The 27,978-nt window shown below is 40.1% G+C and overlaps 1 protein-coding gene and 1 pseudogene across 5 annotated transcripts in view; both read left to right on the top strand.

The window, feature by feature from the left end:
* The first annotated feature begins 319 nt into the window (after positions 1–319).
* The window catches only part of LYST (lysosomal trafficking regulator), a 212,479-nt gene continuing 184,820 nt past the window's right edge, over positions 320–27,978 (top strand). For 4 of the 5 annotated variants that reach the window (XM_023216208.1, XM_023216210.3, XM_023216211.3 and 1 more), the window contains exon 1: positions 320–444. The gene's annotated coding sequence lies outside the window, so the exon portion shown is untranslated. Of the gene's footprint in view, positions 445–25,840; positions 25,951–27,978 lie in introns of all 5 variants that reach the window. The other variant, XM_023216209.3, reaches the window with a different exon arrangement.
* On the top strand, positions 5,396–5,481 carry LOC111545332 (annotated as a pseudogene).

Here is a 27,978-nt window from a genome sequence, read left to right on the forward strand (position 1 = left end):
TTGTGTTTGGTGCTTCTCAAACGGTGCTCGCTCTCCCCAGGGTCTGACACTGCCGACTACGCAGAGCCCTGGGTGGTAGTGCGGACACAGGGTATAAACCCCCACCGCTGACAAACCCAGACCCGGCCCCGGTCGGAGACTCGCGGGTCGGCCCGCCCCCCTGCCTTCCCTATTGGCTCGTTGGTTCCACGCGTCACGCCTGCGACGCCGGCGCCGTCCTCCCAGAGGAGGCGGGGCTTACACGCGCGAGGCCGAGCCAAGAACGCACGCGCAGACGAGCGGGTCTGGGTCCGGGCGAGGGGAGGGAGGGGGTGGTGTTCTCGGTTTCCTGGGTTACCTGAGCGGGCGGGGGTGGGGTGTGCGCGGCGGCGGCCAGCAGCGGCATCGGCTCGGGGTTCTCCTGGAGAGGGGGAGTGCGCGGCGGCCGCAGCTGCCACAGAACAGGTAAACGCGGCCGCCGGGCGCCGACGCTGCCGGCAGAGGGTTCCGGGTCCCGGCCCCTCTGCGTGGCTTGGAGGGGAGGCGGTTTGGGGCTGGTGGCAGTCAGCCTGGGCTGAGGGCCGCGGCCGCCGGGCTGAGGGCGCGAGGGCACTCGGCCTGACGCGCCAGCTCGGGGCGTCCTCTCTGGCTTCTGGGCTCTGGGACTTCTCGCGGCGCCGGGCCGCCTTTGACAGCCGCCGAGCCGGGGGCGGGAGCTCAGCTGGGCCCCTCTGGGCCATTGCAGCGGCTACTGGGCACTAACTTTATTTCGTAGCGCGTGGGGGGCGAGGTCGAGCACGCTGACGGTGCTGTGTTGCTACCTTTATTTTATTTTTTGATCCTGTGCGGCTGCGCTACTCAGCCCAGCTGGGCCCCGGCTGTCAGGTTGACGATGGGAGTTGGCGGTGTCCGCGCCACCACCCAGCTGGTCATTCCCCGCGCTCTTGCCCTGCGGTGCTCGCCCACCTGTCACCTCTACCGTGCGCCTCGGTCCGCTCTTTCCTCCTGTCCGTGACACCCTTTGACTGGGCGAGAGCCTCTCTTTCCAGGGGATCCCCTGAGACATCTGCTGTCTGTCTCCGGCATCACCGGAGCCTGACTGAGATGCCCCTTCGCTTCTGATGGGTTAAATAAACTGGGAAATTACCCAAGAAGACTCCGGTGTAAAGCCCAGCGAAGGGGTTGCTTAATGGTCCAGGGGACAAGAGGCGTTAAGAAACATTTCCTTAACGCTACTTTTTATCTGGTTAAGCAAAACATAACAAAACATCCCCGATACGCTCAGTAGACCATACACACCCAGCGACAGCCCTTGATAGTTAATGGGGTTTGTTTTAAGCAGATAGAAAATTTTAAGGGAGTCGAATTCTGTGTTGAATGCGTTCGTGTTGAATTTGGGCCAGTGTTTCCTTGAAGATCAAATGCAGGTTGCATTTTCCTTTTGTTTGTTTAACAGATGGATAGGACAAACTGAATTAGACTTTTCTTCCTGATGATTCTTGGCTCTTCTGCGCTATTACTTTAAAATTCCATGCCTAGATACCCTATGCTAATAAAGATGTTGACTTTAAGCTTTCAATTTATAGATGTAGCTGATTAATATGGGGTATCTGTTTTAAAGAGCTTTGTTAAATAGCCAACAACTCTTTTTCTGATAGCTCTTTGCTGTCACCCATATTGTTACTACAAAGATTGGAGAATTTGGAGAAGAGAGGGCATAAGGAAAAATGAATTGCTGTAATTTAATTTACATGAAAATACTTCATAAGCTATATAATTATATATATGTATTTAGTAAACATTTATTGAGCACCTACTGCGTGTTACTTTTCTAAGAAACTATAAATATCCTCTCCTTCATGGAGCTTATATTCTAGTGGGGACCTCAGATAATAAACAAATAAAATATGTGCTGTGTCAGATGGTGTTAAGTACTACAGAGAAAAAGCAGGGAAGAGGGAGGGCAGGGAACGGGGAGAGGTTGGAATTTTAACTAGAGGCAGTCAGGGAAGGCTTCCTAGAGAAGATGACATTTGAGCCAAGACCAGAAGTAAGTGAGAGGTAATCCATGCGCCTCTCTGAGGGAAGGATGTGCTAGCAGAGAGGAAGGCAGAAGGGCTTGCAGAAGCCCTGTGTGCTGGGCATGTTTGAGGACAGCAGAGAGGCTGATTTGGCTGTGGTGGAGAAAGCAAAGAGGAGTAGAAATAAAGTCAAAGAGGCTAGTGTGGTGGGAGATTAGACTGTGTAAGGCCTTGAAGGCCCTTTTAAGGACTTGAGTTTCTACTCTCAGTGAAAAGGGAGTCCACCCTTTGAGTAAAGAACCTTACCTTTTATTTATTTATTTATTTTGATGTGTTTCTTTATTTTATTTTATTTTTTATACTTTATGTTCTAGGGTACATGTGTACAACGTGCAGGTTTATTACATATGTATACATGTGCCATGATGGTATGCTGCACCCATTAACTCGTCATTTACATTAGGTATATCTCCTAATGCTATCCCTCCCCCCGACCCCACAACAGGCCCCAGTGTGTGATGTTCCCCTTCCTGTGTACAAGTGTTCTCATTATTGAATTCCCACCTGTGAGTGAGAACATGCGGTGTTTGGTTTTCTGTTCTTGCAATAGTTTGCTGAGAATGATGGTTTCCAGCTGCATCCATGTCCCTACAAAGGGCATGAACTCATCCTTTTTTATGGCTGCATAGTATTCTATGGTGTACATGTGCCACATTTTCTTAATCCAGTCTGTCATTGATGGACATTTGGGTTGGTTCCAAGTCTTTGCTATTGTGAATAGTGCCGCAATAAACATATGTGTGCATGTGTCTTTACAGCAGCATGATTTATAATCCTTTGGGTATATACCCAGTAATGGGATGGCTGGGTCAAATGGTATTTCTAGTTCTGTATCCTTGAGGAATTGCCACCCTGTCTTCCACAATGGTTGAACTAGTTTACAGTCCCACCAACAGTGTAAAAGTGTTCTTATTTCTCCACATCCTCTCCAGCACCTGTTGTTTCCTGATTTTTTAATGATTGCCATTCTAACTGGTGTGAGATGGTATCTCATTGTGGTTTTGATTTGCATTTCTCTGATGGCCAGTGATGATGAGCATTTTTTCATGTGTCTGTTGGCTGTATGAATGTCTTCTTTTGAGAAATGTCTGTTCATATCCTCTGCCCACTTTTTGATGGGGTTGTTTTTTTCTTGTAAATTTGTTTGAGTTCTTTGTAGGTTCTGGATATTAGCCCTTTGTCAGATGAGTAGATTGCAAAAATTTTCTCCCATTGTGTAGATTGTCTGTTCACTACTGCCCAAGGTAATTTATAGATTCAATGCCATCCCCATTAAGCTACCAATGACTTTCTTCACAGAATTGGAAAAAACTGCTTTAAAGTTCATGTGGAACCAAAAAGGAGCCCGCGTTGCTGAGACAATCCTAAGCCAAAAGAACAAAGCTGGAGGCATCATGCTACCTGACTTCAAACTATACTACAAGGCTACAGTAACCAAAACAGCATGGTACTGCTACCAAAATAGAGATATAGACCAATGAAACAGAACAGAGCCCTCAGAAATAATACCACACATCTACAACCATCTGATCTTTGACAAACCTGACAAAAACAAGAAATGGGGAAAGGATTCCCTATTTAATAAATGGTGTTGGGAAAACTGGCTAGCCATAAGTAGAAAGCTGAAGCTGGATCCCTACCTTACACCTTATACAAAAATTAATTCAAGATGGATTAGAGACTTAAGTGTTAGACCTAAAACCATAAAAACCCTAGAAGAAAACCTAGTCAATACCATTCAGGACATAGGCGTGGGCAAGGACTTCATATCTAAAACACCAAAAGCAATGGCAACAAAAGCCAAAATTGACAAATGGGATCTAACTAAACTTACCTTTTATTTTATTTTATTTTTGAGACAGGATCTCACTTTGTTTCCCAGGCTGCAGTGCAGTGGCATGATCACAGCCTACTGCAACCTTGACTTCCCAGGCTCAGGTGATCTCACCTCAGCCTCTGAAGTAACTGGGACTTCAGGCACATATCATCCACCGTGCCCGGCTAATTTTTTGTAAAGATGGGGTTTCACCATGTTGCCCAGGCTGGTCTCAAACTCCCGAGCTCAAGTGATCACACCATCCACCTTGGTGTGTCAACATTCTGGGATTATAGGCATGAGCCACTGCACTCGGCCCCAGACTTGCCTTTTAAAAATGATCATTCTGGTGGCTGGATGGAGAATAGACTTTGTTGTAGGGAAAGGGTTGAGCAGGAGCAGAAGCTGGGATACCAGTCCAGAACTGTTGCCATAATCCAGGCCAGAGATAATGTAGCTTGGACCAGAATGGAATTGGTGGAGGTGGTGAGAGGTCATTGATTTCAGGGTAAATTGAGGGTAGAGGATAAAAGACTCCAAAATGTAGTTCCGAGCAAGTAGAAAGATGGGGTACTTGTGTACTGAGATTAGGTTTATAAGAGGAGTGGGTTTGATGGGGAGAAGGTTGGGAGTTGTTTAGAAGACAATAAAATTAGACATCCTAGTTTTTAAAGAAAAAAATTATTCAGTGATACTTGTTTAAGAATGGTAAGTAAGATTTTATTAGGACCATCTCAATAGGTATAAAGACCTTTGCAGAGTGGGGCCCTGCAGTAGGGGAGAGAGACTGGGCTCAACTCCGAATACAGCATGGGAAAATGGGAATTGATAGCCAAAGAGCAGTGTGGGGATCCATGGATGGAAAATTGCTAAAAGGAAGCATCAGGGATAAGGGGGATTCTGGCTAAGCCGACCTAACGGGATTCTTGCTGAAGACAGGCCAGGGTGATCAGACATTACCTGGGGAATGGTGGAGGATGAGGAACCTGATCAGATATTTAGGATGATTAGATATCCAGGATGTTATGCTAAACAGGCTTAGCAGGGTTCTTTGCTAATACTGGATTTTACAAGGAAGTGCACAGATGGGCCTCACAGAAAATTCAAAAGCCTAAGTAAGTTCGGCCAAGCAAAGAGTTTTTGTCAAAGCTGAGATTATTAGTAGTAAACGCAAGTGACTTTGTTTTGAAGAAACATTTTACATTACCTTGACTATACCAGGGGGTTAAAATTTTCACCCATAAACAGCCAGCTTTGGTTTCATGATTATTTTCTTCTTAGTTCTTTTGGACCAACCTAGTCATTCTTTTCCCAAGTGTAGTTTTATTTTTGTTTGATTGCACTCACATAATGTCTTTGTTAGTTTCATTTGTAGAGAAAGCCACATAGTCCAGAATTTCAGAGTACCTTTTTGGTCTGTTGCTGTATTTAACTTGAACACCTTCATCTGATTAATCTTTTCCTGAATTATCTTTAGTTGCCGGCTTAAGTTCAAGATTTTTTTTTTTTTGAGAGAGTCATTCTTTGGTTTCTCTTCAAATCGTATAAATCTTTCACCTTTTCCTAAAGATTTCTGTGGAGACGGAGTCCTGCTGTGTCACCTAGGCTGGAGTACAGAGGCGGGATCTTGGCTCACTGCAACCTCCACCTCCCGGGTTCAGCCAATTCTCCTGCCTCAGCTTCCAGAGTAGCTGAGACTACAGGCGTGTGCCACCACGCCCGGCTAATTTTTTGTATTTTTAGTAGAGGTGGGGTTTCATTGTGTTAGCCTGGATGGTCTCAATCTCCTGACCTCGTGATCTGCCCTCCTCGGCCCCCCACTGTGCTGGGATTACAGGCATGAGCCACTGTGCTGGACCAAGTTCAAGATTTTTTTTAAGCCCTAAAATGTTATCAAGTGTGGCTTTACTTGGCCATTTGCAAAAGTACAATGGAAATGACTCATTTTTAATACTTTGTAATGTCAAAAGACAAAATTACAACAAATTTAGCTTAAAGATCTTACTTCACCTTTATTTGCCATTCAAGAATCAGGCAACACCTCATTCTATAAAATAGAACAAGTGTTCTGATGAGCCAAGTAAAAGTGATTGGTTTTATGGTAGTCTTACCTTATCTTGAAGGGGTGTGTGTGTGTGTGTGTGTGTGTGTGTGTGTGTGTGTGTGTGTGTGTTTTGAGATGGAGTCTTGCTGTGTTGCCCAGGCCAAGAGTGCGGTGGTGTGATCTCAGCTCACTGCAAACTCTGGCTCCCAGGTCAAGCAATTCTCCTGCCTTAGCCTCCCAAGTAGCTGGGACTACAGGTGCCTGCCACCATGCCTGGCTAATTTTTGTAATTTTAGTGGAGATGGGGTTTCGCCATGTTGCCCAGGCTGGTCTCAAACTCCTGACCTCAACTGATCTGTCCACTTTGGCCTCCCAAAGTGCTGGGATTACAGGCATGAGCCACCGCACCCAGCCTTGGGGGGATATGTTCTAAGATCCCAAGTGGAAGCCTGAAATGGTGGATAGTACTGAATCCTATATACACTATAGAGCATGATGGTATGAGACTTCATCATGCTACTCAGAACAGGGTGCAATTTGAAATTTTGAATTATTTCTGGAATTTTCCATTTAATATTTTCAGACCGCACTTGACCTCAGATAACTGAAACCTTGGAAAATGAATCTGTGGATAAAGGAGTACTACCATATAGACTGAAAAGGGGTGAGGAAAGCAGAAACAGAAAAGAAAAAGCAAATTGGTCATATGTCTTATTAAGGTTAAAGCAGATGGGACTTCCTTATGTCAGTCTTATCATATCATATCATATCATATCAACTGGCATGTTTGGAATTTGACTACTAACTTCATCTCTCCTGATTGCTTGGAAGGTCAGATAAATAATTTAGTTTTGGCTTGGTGAAGTGGAACTTCAGCATGAGTGACTCCATTTTTATTTGATCTGTTGGCCCTAGTGCAGGAGGAGCTCAGTCTAAACCAATGACCTCCTATAAATTTCATTTAACACTGATAAGTTAGTAATATGCAGGGATTAGCCTAATTCTTTTGTTTCAGTAAAGATGGCTTGAAATAAATGGGCCATCACATGTTAAATGGAGATCTTTTAAATCAAATTATATAGTATTTGTAGCAATAGAATTTGCCCTGTAAAACTTGGATTAAAAAGTCTATCAGTCTCCGAAGCCAGGTGCTGTGGCTTGTGCCTATAGTCTCAGTTACTTGGGACACTGAGGTGGGAGGATCGTTTGAGCCCAGTTCGAGTCCAGCCTGGGCAACACAGCAACACATCATCTCTTTTTTTTTTTTTTTGAGATGGAGTCTCACTCTGTTGCCCAGGCTGGAGTGCAGTGGCCCAATTTCGGCTCACTGCAAGCTCTGCCTCCTGGGTTCACGCCATTCTCCTGCCTCAGCCTCTCGAGTAGCTGGGACTACAGGCGCCCGCCACCACGCCTGGCTAATTTTTTGTATTTTTAGTAGAGACGGGGTTTCACCGTGTTAGCCAGGATGGTCTCCATCTCCTGACCTTGTGATCCACACCTCTCAGCCTCCCGAAGTGCTGGGATTACAGGCGTAAGCCACCGTGCCCAGCCAACATGTCATCTCTAAACAGAACAAACAAACAAAACATATGTATGTATATCTCAGTCTCCTGGAATTTAAAGTCTGCACTTTAAGAACCAGGAAATAAGCTAATTTTTTAAAATGGATTTTCAACCTAAATATATCTTAAAAATGTGTAAAAATCTGTCAGATTAATAACTAATTATAAACTGATCTTGGAGTCTTTGAGGACACTGTATTGTCTTTGATATTGCTTTCTTTTGCTGCTGCATCTCACCAGTATTTGGCTTTGTACCTCTTAATTCCCTGGCTTTATTTACAGTAATGAGAGAGGTCTGATACGTTTGGAAATGTTGAAGGCTTTCCAGGTGTAACTGCTGAAAAACAAAAGTCTTACCTAATAACATGAAAGATTAATGCTTAAAATTGATCATCTTAATCAAGAAAGGAATCAAATAATTTTCAAAAGGCTAGTCATTTGTTCCATTGAAATATGATTCTTTGAAATTAAAACACAAAATGGATGAGGACACAGGAAAGCTTTTCACTATTTTAACTGAATGGAAGAAATAAATGAACACTAGGGTAGAGTACTACACATATTAGAAATGTTTATAAAACTAATGCTACTCATCTTTAAAAAGCAGTGTTTATATAACAGATTACTACTTAGCAATAACAAAGAATGAACTTTAGATCACACAACAACATGGATAAATCTCTAAATAATTACACAGCATGAAAAAAGCCAGACCAAAAAGAAAAAAAAAAAAAAAGCACATACTGCATTGTTCCATCTATAAAATTCTGAAAAATGCCTATTAATCTATAATGGCAGAAAGCAGATCAGTGCTGGCCTGGAGATCAGGTACAGAGGGAAGGGGCGGGAAAGAGGGAGAACAGTAGAGTACTAGGAATCTTCAGGCGGTACTAGATATGTTTGCTATCTTGATTTGATGATGGTTTCATGGGTGTACACATATGTTGAAACATATCAAATTATGCACTTTAAATATGTGGTTTGTTACATGTCAGTTATACCTTAGTAAAGTCGTGTTTAAAAGTGGCTTGACCATGAAAAGACATGGAGAAATCTTCAGTGCATATCACTAAGTGAAAAAAGGCAACCTGAAAAGTCTGTATACTTTATGATTACCAGTATATGGCATTCTGGGAAAGGCAAAACTATGGAGACAGTAAAAAGATTAGTGGTGAAGAGAAGGAGGGATGAATAGGCAGAGCACTGAAGATTTTTAGGGCAGTGAAACTATTCTGTAGATACCACAGTAGTGGCTACATGTCATTATACATTTGTCGAAACCCATTGAATATACAACATCAAGAGTGAATCCTAATGTAAACTGTGGACTTTGGGTGATAATGACCTGTCAGTGTAGGTTCATTGATTATAACAAATGTACCAGTTTAGGGGTGCTGTCCATAGTTGGGGAGGCTGTACATGTGTGAGAGCAGGGTATACATGGAAACTCTGTACTTCTTACTCTATTTTGCTGTGAACCTAAAACTCTTCTAAAAAATAAAGTCTTTTTTAAAAAAGAGGATAGAAGATTTTTGCCAGAAACCTGAAGAATTGCATATTTTACATTTTAAAATGGAGGGAGAGGAAGGTAAAGTCAAGAAACTATATATTGAAAATCTTGACACTGATTCCTAGAAAAGCTGTAGACCAGCTTGCCAAGTGCTTAGTGATTTGTAATTAGAAAAGAAAGCACTGATTACTAATACCCAGAATTTGTTTAAGAACAAGTCATATTAAGGTAACTTCATGCTTACTTATGCCAAAGATATAATAGTATTTGTATGATAATCTTTGTATAGTACTTTATAACTTACAGAATACATTCGCATTTATTATTTTATTTAACCCTCACAACATCCCTTTCAATTAGTGTAAGATGAGAAAGACTTCAACAGTAATAATTCCAGGAAGGCACAAAGGGGACAGATGTGAGAGATTTTAGAAAGGCCTCGTGTAGTTATGGATAAAGGAGAGGGAGGAATCAAAGCAGGCTTTAAGGATTCTAGATTGTCTGAGGGTGAATGGTGATGCAGATAATTACTCATAATTTAAAAAATACGGGTAGAGGAATGGATTTGGAGATGTGAAATCCATCGGTTTTCTTCAGTTTGGTGGAATTAGCTGTTTTATTTCCTCTGTTGGAACTGAGTCAGATATAAATACATTAAGAAAAAAAAGGCCTGGTGTTCAGGAGAGAAGCCTAAACCCAATAAAACAATTTTCATTTATTCAGTAAATGTATTCTTTCAAATCCTTTTGGTAATGTAGGGAGGTTAGTGGGTGGAGCTTGAGGAAGTAGATGTGATCATTGGGAAGGTTTGTTTGTTTTTTTTTTTGTTTGTTTGTTTTTTTTTTTGAGACAGAGTTTCGCTGTCGCCCAGGCTGGAGTGCAGTGGCCGGATCTCAGCTCACTGCAAGCTCCGCCTCCCGGGTTTATGCCATTCTCCTGCCTCAGCCTCCCGAGTAGCTGGGACTACAGGCGCCCGCCACCTCGCCCGGCTAGTTTTTTGTATTTTTTTTTAGTAGAGACGGGGTTTCACCGTGTTAGCCAGGATGGTCTCGATCTCCTGACCTCGTGATCCACCCGTCTCGGCCTCCCAAAGTGCTGGGATTACAGGCTTGAGCCACCGCGCCCGGCCGGTTTGTTTGTTTTAAGGATAGAAAAGCCAAGGACATTTTAGTGGATTGAGGGAAAGGGTCCATTGAAGAGGAAGAAAATTGAAGTCACAAGAGATAGAAGATAATTGATCAAATGTAACCAGAGGAAATGGAAGAGTCAGATCCAAGAGGACAAATGAAAGAGTTACCCTGAAGAAGAGGAATGATGTATCTTCTTGTTTAAAAACGAAAAGGAAATAGTGGGTAGATATAGATATAAGTTAGTATCCAGGATGGCATCTCTTTTCTCTGTGAAGTAAGATTTTCTGCTGAGATTGAGAAGGAAGAACATGGGTTGGAGTATGCTTGAGGGCAAAAGAAAAGTTACTATTTAGATTAGAAAAGAGACTCAACTAGGGGCATGTAACCTCCTTGCTGAAGCATGAGGAATACCCTTCCAAGGCTTGAAATCACAAATGTACAGAGGCCAACAGGATGTTTAAGCAGTATTCTCCAGCAGCCTGCCTGCTCCCACTCCCCTTCCCTGCCCCCCATAACAGTGCAGAAAACAAATAGACTGAACCTGGACCACTCCCCTTCCCCACCCCCCATAACAATGCAGAAAGCAAGTAGACTGAACCTGGTTTGATATTGGAAGGGAAGATGTAATGGAAAACTTGAGTAGGGGGTAGTGGGAAGTCAAGGAATAGACAGTGGTAACGAGGCTGCTAATTGAAGGGTTGAGCCATAGGAATCCTACTTATTAAAGAACAAAGCCAAGCCAAGACAAGGCTGGTAAACGTGGATAATGAAGAAGATGAAGAATCTAAATGAGTAAAGGGCAGGATCAATGGAAAAAAAGAGTACTAGAGATGGAAAAATTGGCACATATGATGTGAGAATTCTCAATTTAAGATTCTGGAGTTAGAACAGTTTCAGGTGATGATAAGGGCCAAAGAATGACCAGTGATGGGTGGATAGCCAAGATTAATAGTGCTAATTACAACAATATTAATAAAAGCTACTATTCATTGAACACTGTGTAGTAGTCACTATACTAAATATTTTCCATAGGTTATTATGCTTATGTTTCACATATTAGTATCAATATTTTACAGATGAGGAAACTGGGGCTCAGTGAGATTAGATAACTTTTCCCAAGGCACACAGCTAGGAAGTACTGTGTCTTTCTGAGTCCTTCTAGCTTTGAAGCACTTATGCCTGACTGCTAAACCATGCTAGCCTTCTGCAAAGTAGGGGTCATTGAAGAAGAAAAAGGCAAAGAGCTTGAAGTCCTGTGTGTTGGGATTAATTGTTCTTATGGATAATGAAGTCTTCAGAATATATAGCTCCTGTGTGGAAAGGAAGATAGTAATGTGACAAAATTCCCGGTAAATGGAGATGGCTGACTCAAAGGTCAGTAGGTGACAACTGTAAATATAGCTATAATATAATCTTAAAAGTGGATAAAATCGAATAATAATGACTCACAAGTCATCTTGGGAAACTAGGAGAATACTGACTTGTCTTCCTGACCCTCAATGTGATGCATATGAAAATATTAACCATTCATTTCTTAACCCTCTGTTCTCTCTTGACTTGTGAAATTTTATGTATATATATGTGTGTGTGTATAATTACATGTTTATTTGTGTATATATATTTACATATGTGTGTGTGTATATATATATATACACCTGTGGGTGCATGCACGCGCGTGTGCACACACACACACACACAACTCTTTTTTGGTTTTCCTCCTACCCCTCTAACCTCTCCTTCTGAGTCTCCTTGGCTGGATTCTTCTTTGCCAGCTCCTTCATGTTGGTGAGCCTCTAGATTCTCTCCTCCTCCTCACTTCTCTTTCTTTGTGCTTTCCTTCGATGATCTCATCTATTTCTAAGGTTTCATATACCATCTATATGTTAATGTCTTTTGAATGTTCATCTAGAGATGAATCTAGAACTTTCTTCAAATCCCAAAATCCTTATATAGGAAGATGTACCCAGAAGAAATAGCCCGTGATATTTCAGGGCAATATCATGTGACTAGAAAAAAACATCTTAGGCTAGTAATCTCCACTCATGCCCATCTAGTTCAGGGCTCAGTTCACTTATTCTGAACATCCACAACCCATTTCTAAGGTGATAGCTTCTCTGGTTACTTATCACTGGTATGACCAAACATCTTGATTTGCCTAAGATGGCTCTGGTTTATGCCTATTGTTGGAGACCAACCTGGCCAACTTGGTGAAACCCCATCTCTGCTAAAAATACAAAAAATTAGCTAGGTGTGGTGATGCACACCTGTAATCCCAGCTGCTGAGGAGGCTGAGGCGCAAGAATCGCTTGAACCTAGGAGGTGGAAGCTGCAGTAAGCTGAGATTGCACCACTGCACTCCAGCCTGGGCAACAAGACTGAGATTACATCTCAAAAAAAAAAAAAAAAAATCAGTGTATCCTGTGTAACTTGTAAGAGCTGCTTATATCCATTAGCTCACTCTTATCCTACTTTACATATTTGAGTGTCTAGACTTCATGGCACCTTTACTGCATTATGACTTAGAGTTTGTTCAAGATTAAAATCTTTTGCCATTTCCTGAATTTCTGCTTAATGATGCTTCCAAAGACAGTAATAGTGATAATTATTCTTGAAATATTTCTCTATTAGCCTTATTTAAACATTTTGGAGAATGTTTCTAAAGTCATTTGTTCCACATTACTGAAATATATTTATTTTCTCTTCACTTTATTTTTTAAAAAATAGAACCCAGTAAGGCAGTTTTGATAAAACCTGATTATGCACAGTTTAAGGAAACATTCAAGATGTATAATTTTAATCTTAAATTAATCTTGATACTGACTACATTTTCTGAATGTTGTATTCTCATAAAAGTTCACAACCCAAAGAGGCATTTAGAGATCATCTAGTTTTTGTTTTTTAAATCTCTGTAAGAATAATGGGCATCAGAAAGGTTAAGCACCTTGCCTGAGATTCTGAAGAGAATAAGGCAAAACAGAAAACTGAGAATCTCTTGACTTTTAGTCTACTATTCTTTCTGTTATACTACCAACCTTTTGAAAATTTTAATGTATTTTAAGAAGGTGATCTCATAACCAAAAGATGCCTGTGCATTATAGAAACCCACAGTGTTTAGTTTTCAATATGTAATTTGCTTATTTTAACCCTTTAACTTTAACCTTTTTTTCTTCACACAAGTCTACATTTAGACCACAGTGATAGAAACTACCCAGTATGATAAAAACTACCCAGTGTGGTAGGGAAAAAAATTATGTGGGTGGAATTTGAGATGCCTTTGTTCAGAAAATATTTATATGTATTCCTTTCTTATTTGTGTTCTGTGCCCTGCTCCCCTAACTATCCATCTCCACACATGATTATAGAACAATACATTCCGCCACCGGATCTCAGTTTGAACTTGTGGTTATCTTTCTTGGTGTGAAATGTTTTACAACAGTAAACACATTTTTCTGTAATTGACTGCCTCAATTATTATTTTTTCTTTCTTTTGAAGGGAAGCTAATTTTTTGTGTGTCTTAAGAATTATGAAATAAGAGGGAACGTGCTATCTATACATGCAAGGTATATTTAAAACTTATAAATATCTGTGTTCAGTCTGTCTAAAACTTATTTTGCAGAATCTTCTAAAACTTATTTTGCAGAATCTTTAACCTTATGCAAAATATATATGAAAAAAGTTTATTATTATAGTACAGCTACATAAATGATTTTCATTGTTTTCATTTCACATTTAGGATAAGGCTCCAAGCTGTGGTTTTGGCATTCCTCAGGAGGTGTGGAAAACCATCATGCTTATAATTGATTTTCAAGAACGTTTAAGCTGTGTGCTCTGAATTGTAATCTTTAACACAGTGTGAATAAGCATCCAAAATTTTATTGCTGAAGGTTTTTGGTTTTAATATGAAAAATGTTTGGTGAGGTTTTTCGGTGTTGCAGTAGTGCCTTAAATGCTTATTGTGGAATAGAGAAAGGCTTTTGTGAATGTGTCTATTCATTTCTCACAACCTTAGCTGTGGGAAGATTTCCTAAAGGTATTTGAATACTAAAATGTTTTCTATCAAAGTTAGTATTAAATGAATTGATGTTTATTTATTGAACTCTTACATCTGTGGTACTGCATTAGATGCTAATATTTTTCTGATCAAATAAGATCTGGTTTCCTTTCTTAAGAAAAGTATAATCTAGTTTTAAAAGAAACAATACAATACAGTGTGATGAGTGATAAGATAGAAGCATGTGGAAAAGTAATTAATTGGGAATTAATGGGAATTTCCATAGCAACATGATAAATTAATTGAGAAAGTATATACCCTTTGAAGGAATTCCAGGGTGGTACAACGTGTTATGTGTTGGGAGTTTGGAAAGGCTAAATTGTGGCAGGTATTGCACACTTTGATAATAAGCAGTTGGGATCTTCTTCCCTATGAATTGGAGTGACGTTTGTCATTCCAAGGGATATGACTGACATTTTTAGTGGTTGTATATTTAGATTAGACAAAAAGTAGACCAGACAAGGTGATCAAGTAGGAGGTTGTTAGTATTGCAAGTAAGAGAGGAGTTGAAGGTCTAAGGATGCTTAGGTGTAAGGTTAGAAGGGAAGGACCAGATTCAAGGCGATGATGATAATATCGAATAATTCTTGATCTTCCTGCAATCTGCAGGCACTGTGCTATGCATTTTACATGAGTTATCTCATTTAACGTTGATATTCACCACAACTGCAGGTACTCTTATGAACTCAGTTGTATAGATGAGAAACTGAAGCTTAGAAAGAGGAAGTCGAGTACGCAAGGTCATGGAGCAGCAGATGCAGAGGTGAACCAGTAAGTGGTCAAGAGGGAGAATTGACTAGGCGCTAGATGAAGTGCTATTCTGGTTTCTCACCTCAGTGACTGGGTAGAGACCATTAACTGAAAGAGGAATGAAGAAGGAAGAGCTGGCTTATTGGGGAGAAAAATCAATGTTTGCTTTGGAGAATAGAAATTTGTATATAGAATACAAAGGGATTGCATGAGCCTGAATCCTGGCTCTGACACTTAGTAACTCTGCGACTTTGAGCAATGACCTAACCTTACTGTGCTTCAGTTTCCAATATGTGTCACCCAGGGGTAATAATTACTTAGGAGATTGTTTGGAGGAGTAAACTAACTACTTAACTAGAATGCTTACAGTAGTGCCTGATGTGTAGTAATCAATCACTGTAGGTGTTAGCCAGGTTATCATCATCATCATGCTATAAAAATCCAAAGGTCTGTTTTGAGGAGGGATGAAGTAGTTCGTGTAAAACATCTAGCACATTCCTTCTAACAGGTATAGAAAGCCGGGGAGATGATTTACCTGGATGAACCTTCATAGTTCCTTTAAATGCTGTCTCTCTCTCTGTAACTACAGTGTCTCAGAATTTCCACTCTTTTATGGTGCTCAGGGCCGAACACAGGTTCTTCCTGAGTTCTATACCTGGCTGCCGAATTTGTTTTCAGGAAAAATGAACTACTTGTTGAAAGGTTTAAGTTTGGTGCATTTTAGTGTGACTTCCTCTGAATTTCTATTAAAATTTTGCCTGGCTGCCCTGTGCCTGAGTTTCCATTATTTCCTGCCCAGCTTGTCCTGCGAGGAGCCAGAGTAACCTCTCCTCCCTAGGTCAGCCCCAGGTTTCAAGGCAGCTGGAATGGCGTGTTAACCAAGATTTCATGGGCTTGGGGAGAGGGGCAGGGAAATAGGGAAATAGGCAGTGTTGTTTCTTGACACCCTGAAATACGAAAAAATAATAGGTACACTTTTCTGGGCCATTGCTTTCTTAGATTTCCATTCTTCCCCCACAACTACTGCTCTACTGCTGCTATACATTTTTTTTTTTTTTTTTTTTTTTAGTTTTCTTTACACAATTCTACATACATTGGAAATATTTCATTAAACACATTTTTCTACTTTAACTTAGCCTAAATGCATAATACAGAATAAATATAGGAACAGCACAACCATTTATTTCCATATTCACTAGCTAAGGATTGTTATATTCCCACATTTTAAATACAGAACATTTAGTTCAGAGCCAACTCTTACCCCTCTGATGCTGAAATTTCTGATGCTGTTTAGAGCTGAAGGTGTTACTTTTGGTTAAAATGTAAATACTTCTTTTCAAGAGGAGCAACATTTTTTTTTCCAAGTCATTTACTTTTTGGTATAAATGTACAGTGTAGAAACATGGAGAAAGATAACAAAGCTGTAAAACACCTTGAGAAGTTTGGGGAGGGGCAAGAAGTTTGTGGTGCTTGGAGGCCTGCTTGGGAGTTGGCACTAAGTACAGCTGGAATTAGTCACTTTTCTGTCCTGTCCACAGGGAAAACTGTCTAATTACAGTTGTAAGTTGTGCCAGACCTAATCACTAAAATGCTCTGAAAGATAGAATTCTGAAAGATATAGTTTGGTTGTGAGTAGTCTGTCCAAAATTGCATGCAATATTAGGAAAAACATTGGATAGGAATCTGCAGACCTAGCTGTTAAGTCCACTGACTTTTGGGAAATCTCTGAACCTCTGTCTGCCTTAGTTTATCTGTAAAATGTTGAGGGAGGTGATATGGTCATTAACCCAGAGGTCATTTAACTCTCTGAATGTTGATTGTAGAATGGATTCTCATTTTAAAATAATTTATTAAATGCGAACTCTGGCAGTTTTCCTTTATTGTCAGTCAACTTGTCACTTACCTCAGTATTAGTTGAAAAAATTTGTTTTGAGTATGGCAGTTACATCTTAACGTATGTCTGTGTTCCAGAGGCTCATTTCTAAGATGGTTGTTTAGAATGTTTAGAATGCATAAGATTTGCCCTTACAGACAAAATAAACTACAGTATACTGGAGTGTTGCATTGTGAGACTTCCCCGGGAAAAAGGTCTGGCAAAGTGCTGAGATTACCTCAACAAGTGTAACTGGCTTACTGTTTGCCTTACGTGCTGCTATCCAACTTTTGGAGCCCTTTCCCCAGATTGGAGCTACCACAAATGGCTTGGAGGTACAGGAATCTCTTCTCCCTCCCTGACAGGCAGGGTGCTGGGGGAGAATAGGGCAAAATATATCGCTAGCAATTCAAGTTGGAACTCTGAATTCATTTTCCAATTGAGGTATGAGTTGTTACTAAGATTCTGTAGGGTCTGTAGTTAAAGCCTTAACAGCATTTCCTTCCTGAAGCTGTCCCAATGTTAGTATCTACGGAACTGGAGACCACAATCCTAACTTCCTAAGAATACATGACATCTTGACTTCTAGTCATATGCTCCTTAATGCACTATTCAGAGAAGCAAGTTCAGTAGTTGTCAAGAAGGGCCTGGGCTCTAAACAACTGCTATCATTTCTTTTAAAGTTAATAGATTCAGTGAAAGTTGAACATACCCCCAAGTATGGTGAATGAATAGTCAGTAGATATGGGATCATGATTTGTCTTACGGAAGATTTCAGTTTGTGAAACCATTTGTATTATTGTTAAAGTGGTTTTCATGAATTTTCTTATTCAGTTATTTAATTTAGAACTTCAAGTGTCATATCTTTCCCTGATGTGCATTTTAAATTCACAAAGCCCATTACATATTTTAATTTCCCTTATTTAGTGAGTACCAGATTTTGCTTCAGTATTCTCAAGAGTGTATTTATTATACACTACAAAATAGATTATAAAGGTTTTTATATTAATAAAAGTAAATATATAAAAATAAATTCCTAATGAACTTTCTGTTTTGTCTTTAGTTAGGAATCATTCTTTTTTTCCCAGTAAACATTATATTTTTTATTTTTATTATTTTTAGTTTTTCCGTAAGTTATTGGGGTACAGGTGGTATTTGGTTACATGAATAAGTTATTTAGTGGTGATTTGTGAGATTTGGGTGTACCTATCACCCAAGCAGTATACACTGTACCACATTTCTAGTCTTTTAATCCCTTGCTCCCCTCCCATTCTTCCCCCCAAGTCCTCAAAGTCCATTGTGTCATTCTATGCCTTGCATCCTCATAGCTTAGCTCCCACATATCAGTGAGAACATACGATGTTTGGTTTTCTATTCCCAAGTTACTTCATTTAGAATAATGGTCTCCAGTCTCATTCAAGTCACTGCAAATGCTGTTAATTCATTCCTTTTTATGGCTGCGTAGTATTCCATCATACATATATGTACATACGTACATACACACACACACACACACACATACCTACCACAGTTTCTTTATCCACTTGTTGACTGATGGGCATTTGGGTTGGTTCCATGATTTTGCAATTGTGAATTGTGCTGCTGTAAACGTGTAAGTATCTTTTTTGAATAATGACTTCTTTTCCTCTGATTAGATACCCAGTAGCAGGATTGCTGGATCCAATGGTAGTTCTACTTTTAGTTCTTTAAGGAATCTCCATATTGTTTTCCATAGAGGCTATACTAGTTTACGTTCCCACCAGCAGTGCAAAAGTGTTCCATGTTCACCACATCCACGCCAACATCTACTGTTTTTTGATTTTTTTATTATGGCCATTCTTGCAGGAGTGAGATGATATCACATTGTGGTTTTGATTTGTATTTCCCTGATCATTAGTGATGTTGAGCATTTTTTCTTGTGTTTGTTGGCCATTTATATATCTTCTTTCGAGAACTGTCTATTCATGTCCTTAGCCCACTTTTCGATGGGATTGTTTTTTTCTTACTGATTTGTTTGAGTTTGTTGTAGATTCTGGATATTAGTCCTTTGTCAGATGTATAGATTTTGAAGATTTTCTCCCAATTCTGTGGCTTGTTTACTCTGCTGACTGTTCCTTTTGCCATGCAAAAGCTTTTTAGTTTAATTAGGTCCCAGCTATTTATCTTTGTTGTTATTGCATTTACTTTTGGCTTCTTGGTTATGAAATCCTTGCCTAAGCCAATGTCTAGAAGAGTTTTTCCAATGTTATCTTCTAGAATTTTTACACTTTCAGGTCTTAGGTTTAAGTCCTTAGTACATGTGTAGTTGATTTTTGTGTAAGGTGAGAGATGAGGATCCAGTTTCATTCTCCTACAGGTGGCTAGCCAATTATTCCAGCACCATTGGTTGAAAAGAATGTCCTTTCCCCACTTTATGTTTTTGTTTGCTTTGTCGAAGATCAGTTAGCTGTAAGTATTTGGCTTTATTTCTGGGTTCTCTATTGTGTTCCATTGGTCTATGTGCCTATTTTTATACCATTACCATGCTATTTTGGTGACTATGGCCTTATAGTATAGTTTGAAATCAGGTAATGTGATGCCTCCAGATTTGTTCTTTTTGCTTAGTCTTGCTTTGGCTATGTGGGCTCTTTTTTGGTTCCATATGAATTTTAGAATTTTTTTTCTAATTCTGTGAAGAATGATAGTGGTATTTTGATGGGGATTGTATTGAATTTGTCGATTGCTTTTGGCAATAGTATAGTCATTTTCACAATATTGATTCTACCCTTCCATGAGTACGGGATGTGTTTCCATCTGTTCGTGTCATTTGTGATTTCTTTGAGCAGTGTTTTGTAGTTTTCCTTGTAGAGGTCTTTCAATTCCTTTGTTAGGTGTATTCCTATAAGTATTTTTTTTTTTTTTTTTGGAGCTATTGTAAAAGGGGTTGAGTTCTTTATTTGATTCTCCACTTGTTTGCTGTTGGTGTATAGAAGAGCTACTGATTTGTGTACATTAATCTTGTATCCAGAAACTTTGTTGAAATCTTGTATCCAGAAACTTTGTTGAATTCTTTTATCGGTTGCATGACCTTTCTAGAAGAGTCCTTAGGGTTTTCAAGGTAAACAATCATATCGTCAGCAAACAGTGAAAGTTTGACTGCCTCTTTACTGATTTTGATGCTCTTTATTTCTTTCTCTTGTCCTGCTGGTCTGGCTAGGACTTCCAGTACTGTGTTAAGGAGGAATGGTGAAAGTGGGCATCCTTGTGTTGTTTTAATTCTCAGAGGGAATGCTTTCAACTTTTCCCGATACAGTAATATGTTGGCTATGGGTTTGTCATAGATGGCTTTTAAAGGTGGCTTTTATTGCATTAAGGTACGACCCTTGTATGCCAATTTTGCTGAGAATTTTCATAAAGGATGCTGGATTTTGTTGAATGCTTTTTCTGCATCTCTTGAGATGATCATGTGATTTTTGTTTTTAATTCTGTTTATGTGGTGTATGACATTTATTGACTTATATATGTTAAACCATTCCTGCATCCCTGGTGTGAAACCCACTTGATCATGGTGAATTATCTTTTTGATATATTGTTGGATTCTGTTAGCTAGTATTTTGTTAAGGATTTTAGCATCTGTGTTCATCAAGGATATTGGTCTGTAGTTTTCTTTTTTGGTTATGTCCTTTCCTGGTTTTGGTATTAGGGTGATGCTGGCTTCATATAATGAATTAGGGAGGATTCCCTCTTTCTCTGTCTTGTGGAATAGTGTCAAAAGGATTGGTACCAATTCTTCTTTAAATGTCTGGTAGAATTCTGCCTTGAATCTCTCTGGTCCTGGACTTTTTTTTAGTGGTAATTATTAAATTACCATTTCAATCTAGCTGGGTCTGTTCGGAGTATCTGATTCTTCCTGATTTAAGCTAGGAGGGTTGTAGTTTCCCAGGAATGTATCCATCTCTTCTAGACTTTCTAGTTTATGTCTGTAAATATATTCACAGTAGCCTTGAATGATCTTTTGTATTTCAGTGGTAACAGTTATAATATCTCCCATTTCATTTCTTAATGAGGTTATTTGGATTTTCTCTCTTCTTGGTTAATCTTGCTAATGGTCTATCAATTTTATTTATCTTTTCAAAGAACCAGCTTTTTGTTTCATTTATCTTTTGCATTTTTTGTTTGTTTGTTTCAATTTGATTTAGTTCTGCTCTGATCTCGGTTATTTCCTTTCTTCTGCTGGGTTTGGGTTTGCTTTGTTCTAGTTTCTCTAGTTCCTTGAAGTGTGACCTTATATTGTGCTCTTTCAGACTTTTTGATGTAGGCATTTAGGAGTGTGAACTTTCCTCTTAGCACTACTTTTGCTCTATCACAGAGGTTTTGATAGGTTTTGTCATTATTGTTATTCTGTTTGAAGAATTTTTAAATTTCCATCTTGATTTCGTTTTTGACCCAAAGCTCATTCAGGAGCAGGTTATTTAATTTCCATGTATTTGCATGGTTTTGAAGCTTCCTTTTGAAGTTGATTTCCAGTTTTATGCCGCTGTGGTCTGAGAGAGTGTTTGATATAATTTCAATTTTCTTAAATTTATTGAGACTCGCTTTGTTGCCTGTCATATGATCTATCTTGGAGAAAGTTCCATGTACTGTTGAATAGAATGTATATTCTGCAGTTGTTGTATGAAATGTCTGTATATCTCTGTCAAGTCCATTTGTTCCAAGGTATAGTTTAAATTCATTTTTTCTTTGTTGATTTTCTGTGTTGATGACCTGTCTGGTGCTGTCAGTGGAGTATTGAAGTCCCCCACTATTATTGTGTTGCTGTCTGTCTCATTTCTTAGGTCTATTAGTAATTGTTTTATAAATTTGGGAGCTCCAGTGTTAGGTGCATAAATGTTTAGGATTGTGATATCTGCCTGTTGGACAAGGCCTTTTACCATTATATAACGTCCCTGTTTGTCTCTTTTAACTGCTGTTGCTTTAAAGTTTGTTTTGTCTAATATAAGAATACACTGCTGGCTTTTGGTGTCTATTTGCATGAAATGCCTTTTTGCACCCCTTTACCTTATTTGAGTCCTTATGTGTTAGGTGAGTCTCCTGAAGGCAATAGATGGTTGGTGAGTTCTTATCCATTCTGTGGTTCTGTATCTTTTAAGTGGAGCATTTAGGCCATTTACATTCAATGTTAGCATTGAAATGTGAGGTATGTTTGCATTCATCATGCTCGTTGCTGCCTGTGTACTTTTTATTGTTGTTGTTTTTTTGTTTTTGCTTTTTAACTTGCATTTTTGTTTTATAGGTCCTGTGTGATTTATGCTTTAAAGAGGTTCTGTTTTGATGTGTTTCCAGGATTTGTTTCAAGACTTGGAGCTCCTTTTAGCAGTTCTAGTAGTGGCTTGGTGATGGCGAATTCTCTCAGCATTTGTTTGTCTGAAAACGACTGTATCTTTCCTCCATATATGATGCTTAATTTTGCTGGATACAAAATTCTTAGTTGATAATTGTTTTGTTTGAAGAGGCTGGAGATAGGGCCCCAATCCCTTCTAGCTTATAGGGTTTCTGCTGAGAAATCTGCTGTTAATCTCATAGGTTTTCCTTTATAGGCTACCTGGTGCTTCTGTTTCACAGCTCTTAAAATTCTTTCCTTCATTTTTTTTTTTTTTTTGAGACGGAGTCTGGCTCTGTCGCCCAGGCTGGAGTGAAGTGGCCGGATCTCAGCTCACTGCAAGCTCCGCCCCCCGGGTTTCTGCCATTCTCCTGCCTCAGCCTCCTGCATAGCTGGGACTACAGGCGCCCACCACCATGCCTGGCTAGTTTTTTTGTTTTGTTTTGTTTTGTTTATTTTTTAGTAGAGACTGGGTTTCACTGTGTTAGCTAGGATGGTCTCGATCTCCTGACCTTGTGATCCGCCTGTCTCGGCCTCCCAAAGTGCTGGGATTACAGGCTTCAGCCACTGCACCCGGCCTCTTTCCTTCATCTTAACTTTGGATAACCTGATGACAATGTGCCTATGCGAAGACCTTTTTGCAATGAATTTCCCAGGTGATCTTTATGCTTCTGTATTTGGATGTCTGTGTCTCTAGCAAGGCCAGGGCAGTTTTCCTCAATTATTCCCCCAAATATGTTTTTGAAGCTTTTAGAATTATCTTCTTCCTCAGGAACACTGATTATTCTTAGGTGTGGTCATTTAACAGAATCCCAGATTTCTTGGAGGCTTTGTTCATGTTTTCTTATTCTTTTTTCTTTGTCTTCGTTGTATTGGGTTAATTCAAAGACCTTATCTTCGAGCTCTGAATTTCTTTCTTCTACTTGTTTAGTTCTGTTGCTGAGACTTTCCAGAGCATTTTGCATTTCTAAAAGTGTGTCCGAAGTTTCCTGAATTTTTTATTGTTTTTTTCTTTTCTTTATGCTATCTATTCCCTTGAATATTTCTCCCTTCACTTCTTGTATTATTTTTTGAATTTCCTTGCATTGGACTTTGCCTTTCTCTGATCCCTCCCTGATTAGCTTAATATCTACCCCCCTGAATTCTTTTTCAGGTAAATCAGGGATTTCTTCTTGGTTTGGATCTATTGCTAGTGAGCTAGAGAAATTTTTGGGGGGTGTAGAAGAGTCTTGTTTTGTCATATTCCCAGGGTTGGTTTTCTGGTTCCTTCTCATTTGGGTAGGCTCTGTCAGAGGGAAGGTCTAGGGCTGAAGACTGTTGTTCAGATTCTTTTGTCCCACAGGGTGTTCCCTTGATGTAGTATGCTCCTCCTTTTCCTATGGATGTGGCTTCCTTTGAGCCGAACTGCAGTGATTGTTCTCTCCCTTCTGGGTCTAGCCACCTAGCAAGTCTACCTGGCTCCAGGCTGGTATTGGGGGTTGTCTGCACAGAGTCCTGTGATGTGAACCGTCTATGGGTCTCTCAGCCGTGGATACCAGGGCATGTTCTGGTGCAGGTGGTGGAGGGTGCAGTGGACTCTGTGAGGGTCCTTAGCTTTGGTGGTTTAATGCTCTATTTTTGTGCTGGTTGGCCATGGTTTAATGCTCTGTTTTTGTGCTGGTTGGCCTCCTGCCAGGAGGTGGCACTTTCTAGAAAGCATCAGCTATAGGAGTACAGAGAAAGATCTGTGGTGGGCAGGGCCCTAGAACTCCGTAGAGGGCTAGATGGGCTTGAAAACTTCCCCGAGGCTATCTGCCTCTCAGCTGGGAAAGAAAAGGGCTTTAGTTCTTCCCTCCACCTGTGAAGTCTGCTAGCTGGATTTGCACCCTCCCCCGAGTTCTGGCCAGCAGGCTTCTCACCCAGTTCAAATTATTATAAAGTTAGGCTAGAGAATTTCTTCTCCTTGTGGAGTTTTACCCCCTGCTCCTCTGGCCACCCTCCCAATGGATCCTTGTGGTGCCAGGCAGGAATGGGCTACTTAGGGACCCAGGGAGCACCTAGGGCCTTTCTGCTGCATTCTCTACCCTTGTATTTCGCTCAGCTTGGCTCTCTAACTTGACTCAGCTCCAGGTGAGGTCAGAAACCTTGAGCAAACAGACCTTCCGCTTCTCCAGTGGGAGTGTGTGTTCGGGAGAGGAGGGTCTCCCTTTCCCACTTGCGCAGTTGGGGCACTCACAGTATTTGGGGGTTTCCCGGGGCCTGCAGGAGCAATCTGCTTCCTTCAGAGGGTCTGTAGGTCCTCTCGGGATTGCTGGTTGGGTCTTGCAGTCGATCTGGAGCTAAAATTCACAATGCGAGCCCCCGCATGCTGCTCTGTCCAGAGCTGCAGTCTAGTCCTGCCTCCCATCCGCCCTTATCCCAGGAGCTCCTCTCTTTAGTTAGGAATCATTCTGATGGTTGTTGCTTAGCACATCTAGTATTGACTAAAAAGTTACACAGTCAAGCTTAGATTAAGAGAAATTTTCTTGCTTAAATATTGTACAGTTCAACTGATATGCTTTAACTGGCTTATTCTTTGAAGAGAATTATATTAATCTGAACAAATATAGTTTCCCCGCCCGCTTTGGTCCCCTTCCGTCCACGAGCGTCCTGCATTTCAGACATATAGTTTTATGTTGTAGTTTAAAAAGTTTGTAGAGAGAGGTTTAAAAATCTTGTGTCCAGGTGTATGTATTACAATCCAGTGGACTTGAGTAAAGGCTCTGGGTACCATTTAGAGGTAGTATTTAGTGTTAGGGAAACACCTTTGCCTGTTGTCTAATTACTAATTGACCTGACAGAAGAGGAAAGGCTATGTATATTCTAAACTTGCTTATTTCAGTTCTAGTCAATTAGCTCCAAAAACATATGTAACTCCAAGACAACTGGGATGGGGGAGTCCAGTGACTAATCATTTCTGTGACCGTGGACCTGTAGGCCTCAGTTTTTGTCAACTGTAGAATGTGGGGTTAGAGAATATGATATCTAAAATTTCTGACATTATGACAACATATGATTCTAAGTTATTCATGTTTATTCCTTTATTCATGTCATTTATGAAACGGCATAGTGTTTTCTTTTTTCTCCTAATGTGTTGTAAAGACTATATGAGATCTTTGAGAAAGTTGCTAATCAATCTGTCATCAATTTATATTAAACTCTGGAGAGATGGGATTTAGAATAGTTAAATCCATATAAACTAACCTTTTATTTTCAAGAAGGCTGCTTCAAATCATGGCAGATTTTGATTTAACAGAATTTATTGGGCATTTATTATTCTGTACTTTATTTTGCCTAATTCTTACCATAACTGATTTATCGCAGTCTCCTCTTTGGCACATAACATTTTTGAAAAAAAAGTCTTTCCAATGGCAATTTCTCTAATACTATTGAATTAAGAAAATTAGGCAAGCACATAGTGTTATTTTAAAAGGGAATTTTCCAGGATTTTTGGCATTTGGTGAAAGACTAACAATCAAGTCTTTTGGGTGTTACTGTTTAATGAGGAAAAAGTATGCTTTCTAATCAAGCTATAAGAATAAATATCATTATTATAACCTTTTTTGCTGTTTTTTCCTTTGACTTCTTCTTTTTTTTTCTTGTGGAAGCCGCAAGACAGGGAAAAAAGCAGAAAATACAGGGACTCCCTATTTTTTTTTTTTTCAGTGCTTCCTTGGAAACCGCGTGATGAAGCAGAACATCATTTTCCTCACACTCATCTGAGGAAAGCTTGCAGTGATCTTTTTCTTCCTTCAGATGGCACTGTCTGTCATAAGGTGTGCAGCTAGTACTGAGTATTTACATAGAGCCGTAAAATTTGTCAACAATGTTTACTGAGGTTATGTAATTTCTTGGGCTCCCACATAGCAACTCTGTAGGGTAGTTTATGGAAGAAGAAGCCAAACTTCACACAGCTCTGTGTGACTAGCTAGATATTGCTAGATTCCTGATCTGCTGCTTCTGGGTCCTATTTCGCTACTGTTATGATGCCTACTGTATGTATATCCCACTATTCAGAACAGATTCATAAATAGTGAAAATAAAATGAGCTGGAGCATATTAATAAATATTAAAATATTTAAGAAATAAATATTGGAATTAATGAATTTGTGAAAAAGGGAACTGTAGCACAATGGACCCCTTTCCCTTCTTATCACTGTGGCCACTGGCTATTTGATATTTATTGATAAGGAAACTCAGCCACCTAGGGACCATTTCTTGCCCTGTTGAGCTTGAGATTGTATTTTCAGTGGTACATGTAATGTCCTTGGTAGCACTGCCTAGAACACAGACATGACAAGGCATCTAAAAATGCCGTTATATGAGGAGCAGCCCTAAAAGTGAAGAATATATGTGATCATGACTTGGTGTGAGGGGCAGGTGTAGTAGTTCTCTATGTCAAGAAGATAAATGCGTGAAAATCCACAAGACTGAGGGTGATAGCTTAATTCTGTAATCTTTTATGTGGATAATAAGTTGTGGAAATTAATCACAGAACCAGAACAGAGTTAAGATATCAAAGTTAACTATCCAAATGTCTGCAGGAAGTCTTACTAAATGAAAGCAGAGCCACTGTTGACTTACTTTAGTGACCATTTCATTTCCAGAAGGTAAAGAAAATGATCCAGGGAGCCACTACTCTGAGTCTATCTTTGGCCTAATTTGACTACGAGGGGCTTAATTAGACAAGTTAACCTAATGAAAATCCTGAGAGAAAGGCCATGCCATTCATTCAACAAATGAGTAGCATTGAATGCCTTCTGTTAGCTGTGTTCTGTGCTGGATGCTAGAGATTTAGCGGTGAATACAACAGACAAAATCTCTGTCATTATAGAGCTTTCATTTTAAGAACTTACAATGATCGGCCAGGCGCGGTGGCTCAAGCCTGTAATCCCAGCACTTTGGGAGGCCGAGATGGGCGGATCATGAGGTCAGGAGATCGAGACCATCCTGGCTAACACGGTGAAACCCCGTCTCTACTAAAAAATACAAAAAACTAGCCGGGCGAGGTGGCGGGCGCCTGTAGTCCCAGGTACTCGGGAGGCTGAGACAGGAGAATGGCAGGAACCCAGGAGGCGGAGCTTGCAGTGAGCTGAGATCCGGCCACTGCACTCCAGCCTGGGCAACAGAGCAAGACTCCGTCTCAAAAAAAAAAAAAAAAAAACTTACAATGATCTGTTGTCCAAAATATTAGCTTCATGGTTACTTAACTGCAGGGACCTTAACTTTCACTTCACTTTAGACATCTGCTTGCAGGGCCACACTCTGGATGTTGTTGTCATCTGGGACTGCTTGTTTCAGAAATCTAAAAATTCTAACATCTTAATTCCCACATTGTGTACTCTTCAGTCTTGTAGAGATCCACACTTCTTGGTTGCCTGGATTTTCTCCTTGTCTGTCAACACTTTATTTTCCTGGCCTTTTTCTTTTTCCTACACAGTCTGTGTCTCGTTTTTGGCCATAAGGACTGTTCTTCCACCCATACCCTTGGGTCCCTTTCACTTATGCTTCTGCTGCCTCCACCCACCAAAACTCCCATTTCCAGATCAGTGGTAACAGTCTGCATTGTCTACTATTAGACCCAAGCAGCTGAATCCTGCTGTTGAATCTGAAATATCTGAAAAAATCCATACCACTAGAAATTCGTGGTTTTCCATCTCTGCTAAGCTAGTAGCCAACCAGTAAATCCTTTTGTCTGTCATCACTACTTTCCCCCATTTGACTATTCTTCCAAAAATTATTCTAAATTACTTAGCCTTTAGCCGCCAATCTCTAGACCCCCCTTTTTCTTTCTTTCTTTCTTT

This window comes from Piliocolobus tephrosceles, chromosome 1, assembly GCF_002776525.5.
Source record: "Piliocolobus tephrosceles isolate RC106 chromosome 1, ASM277652v3, whole genome shotgun sequence".
Lineage (NCBI taxonomy): Eukaryota > Metazoa > Chordata > Mammalia > Primates > Cercopithecidae > Piliocolobus > Piliocolobus tephrosceles.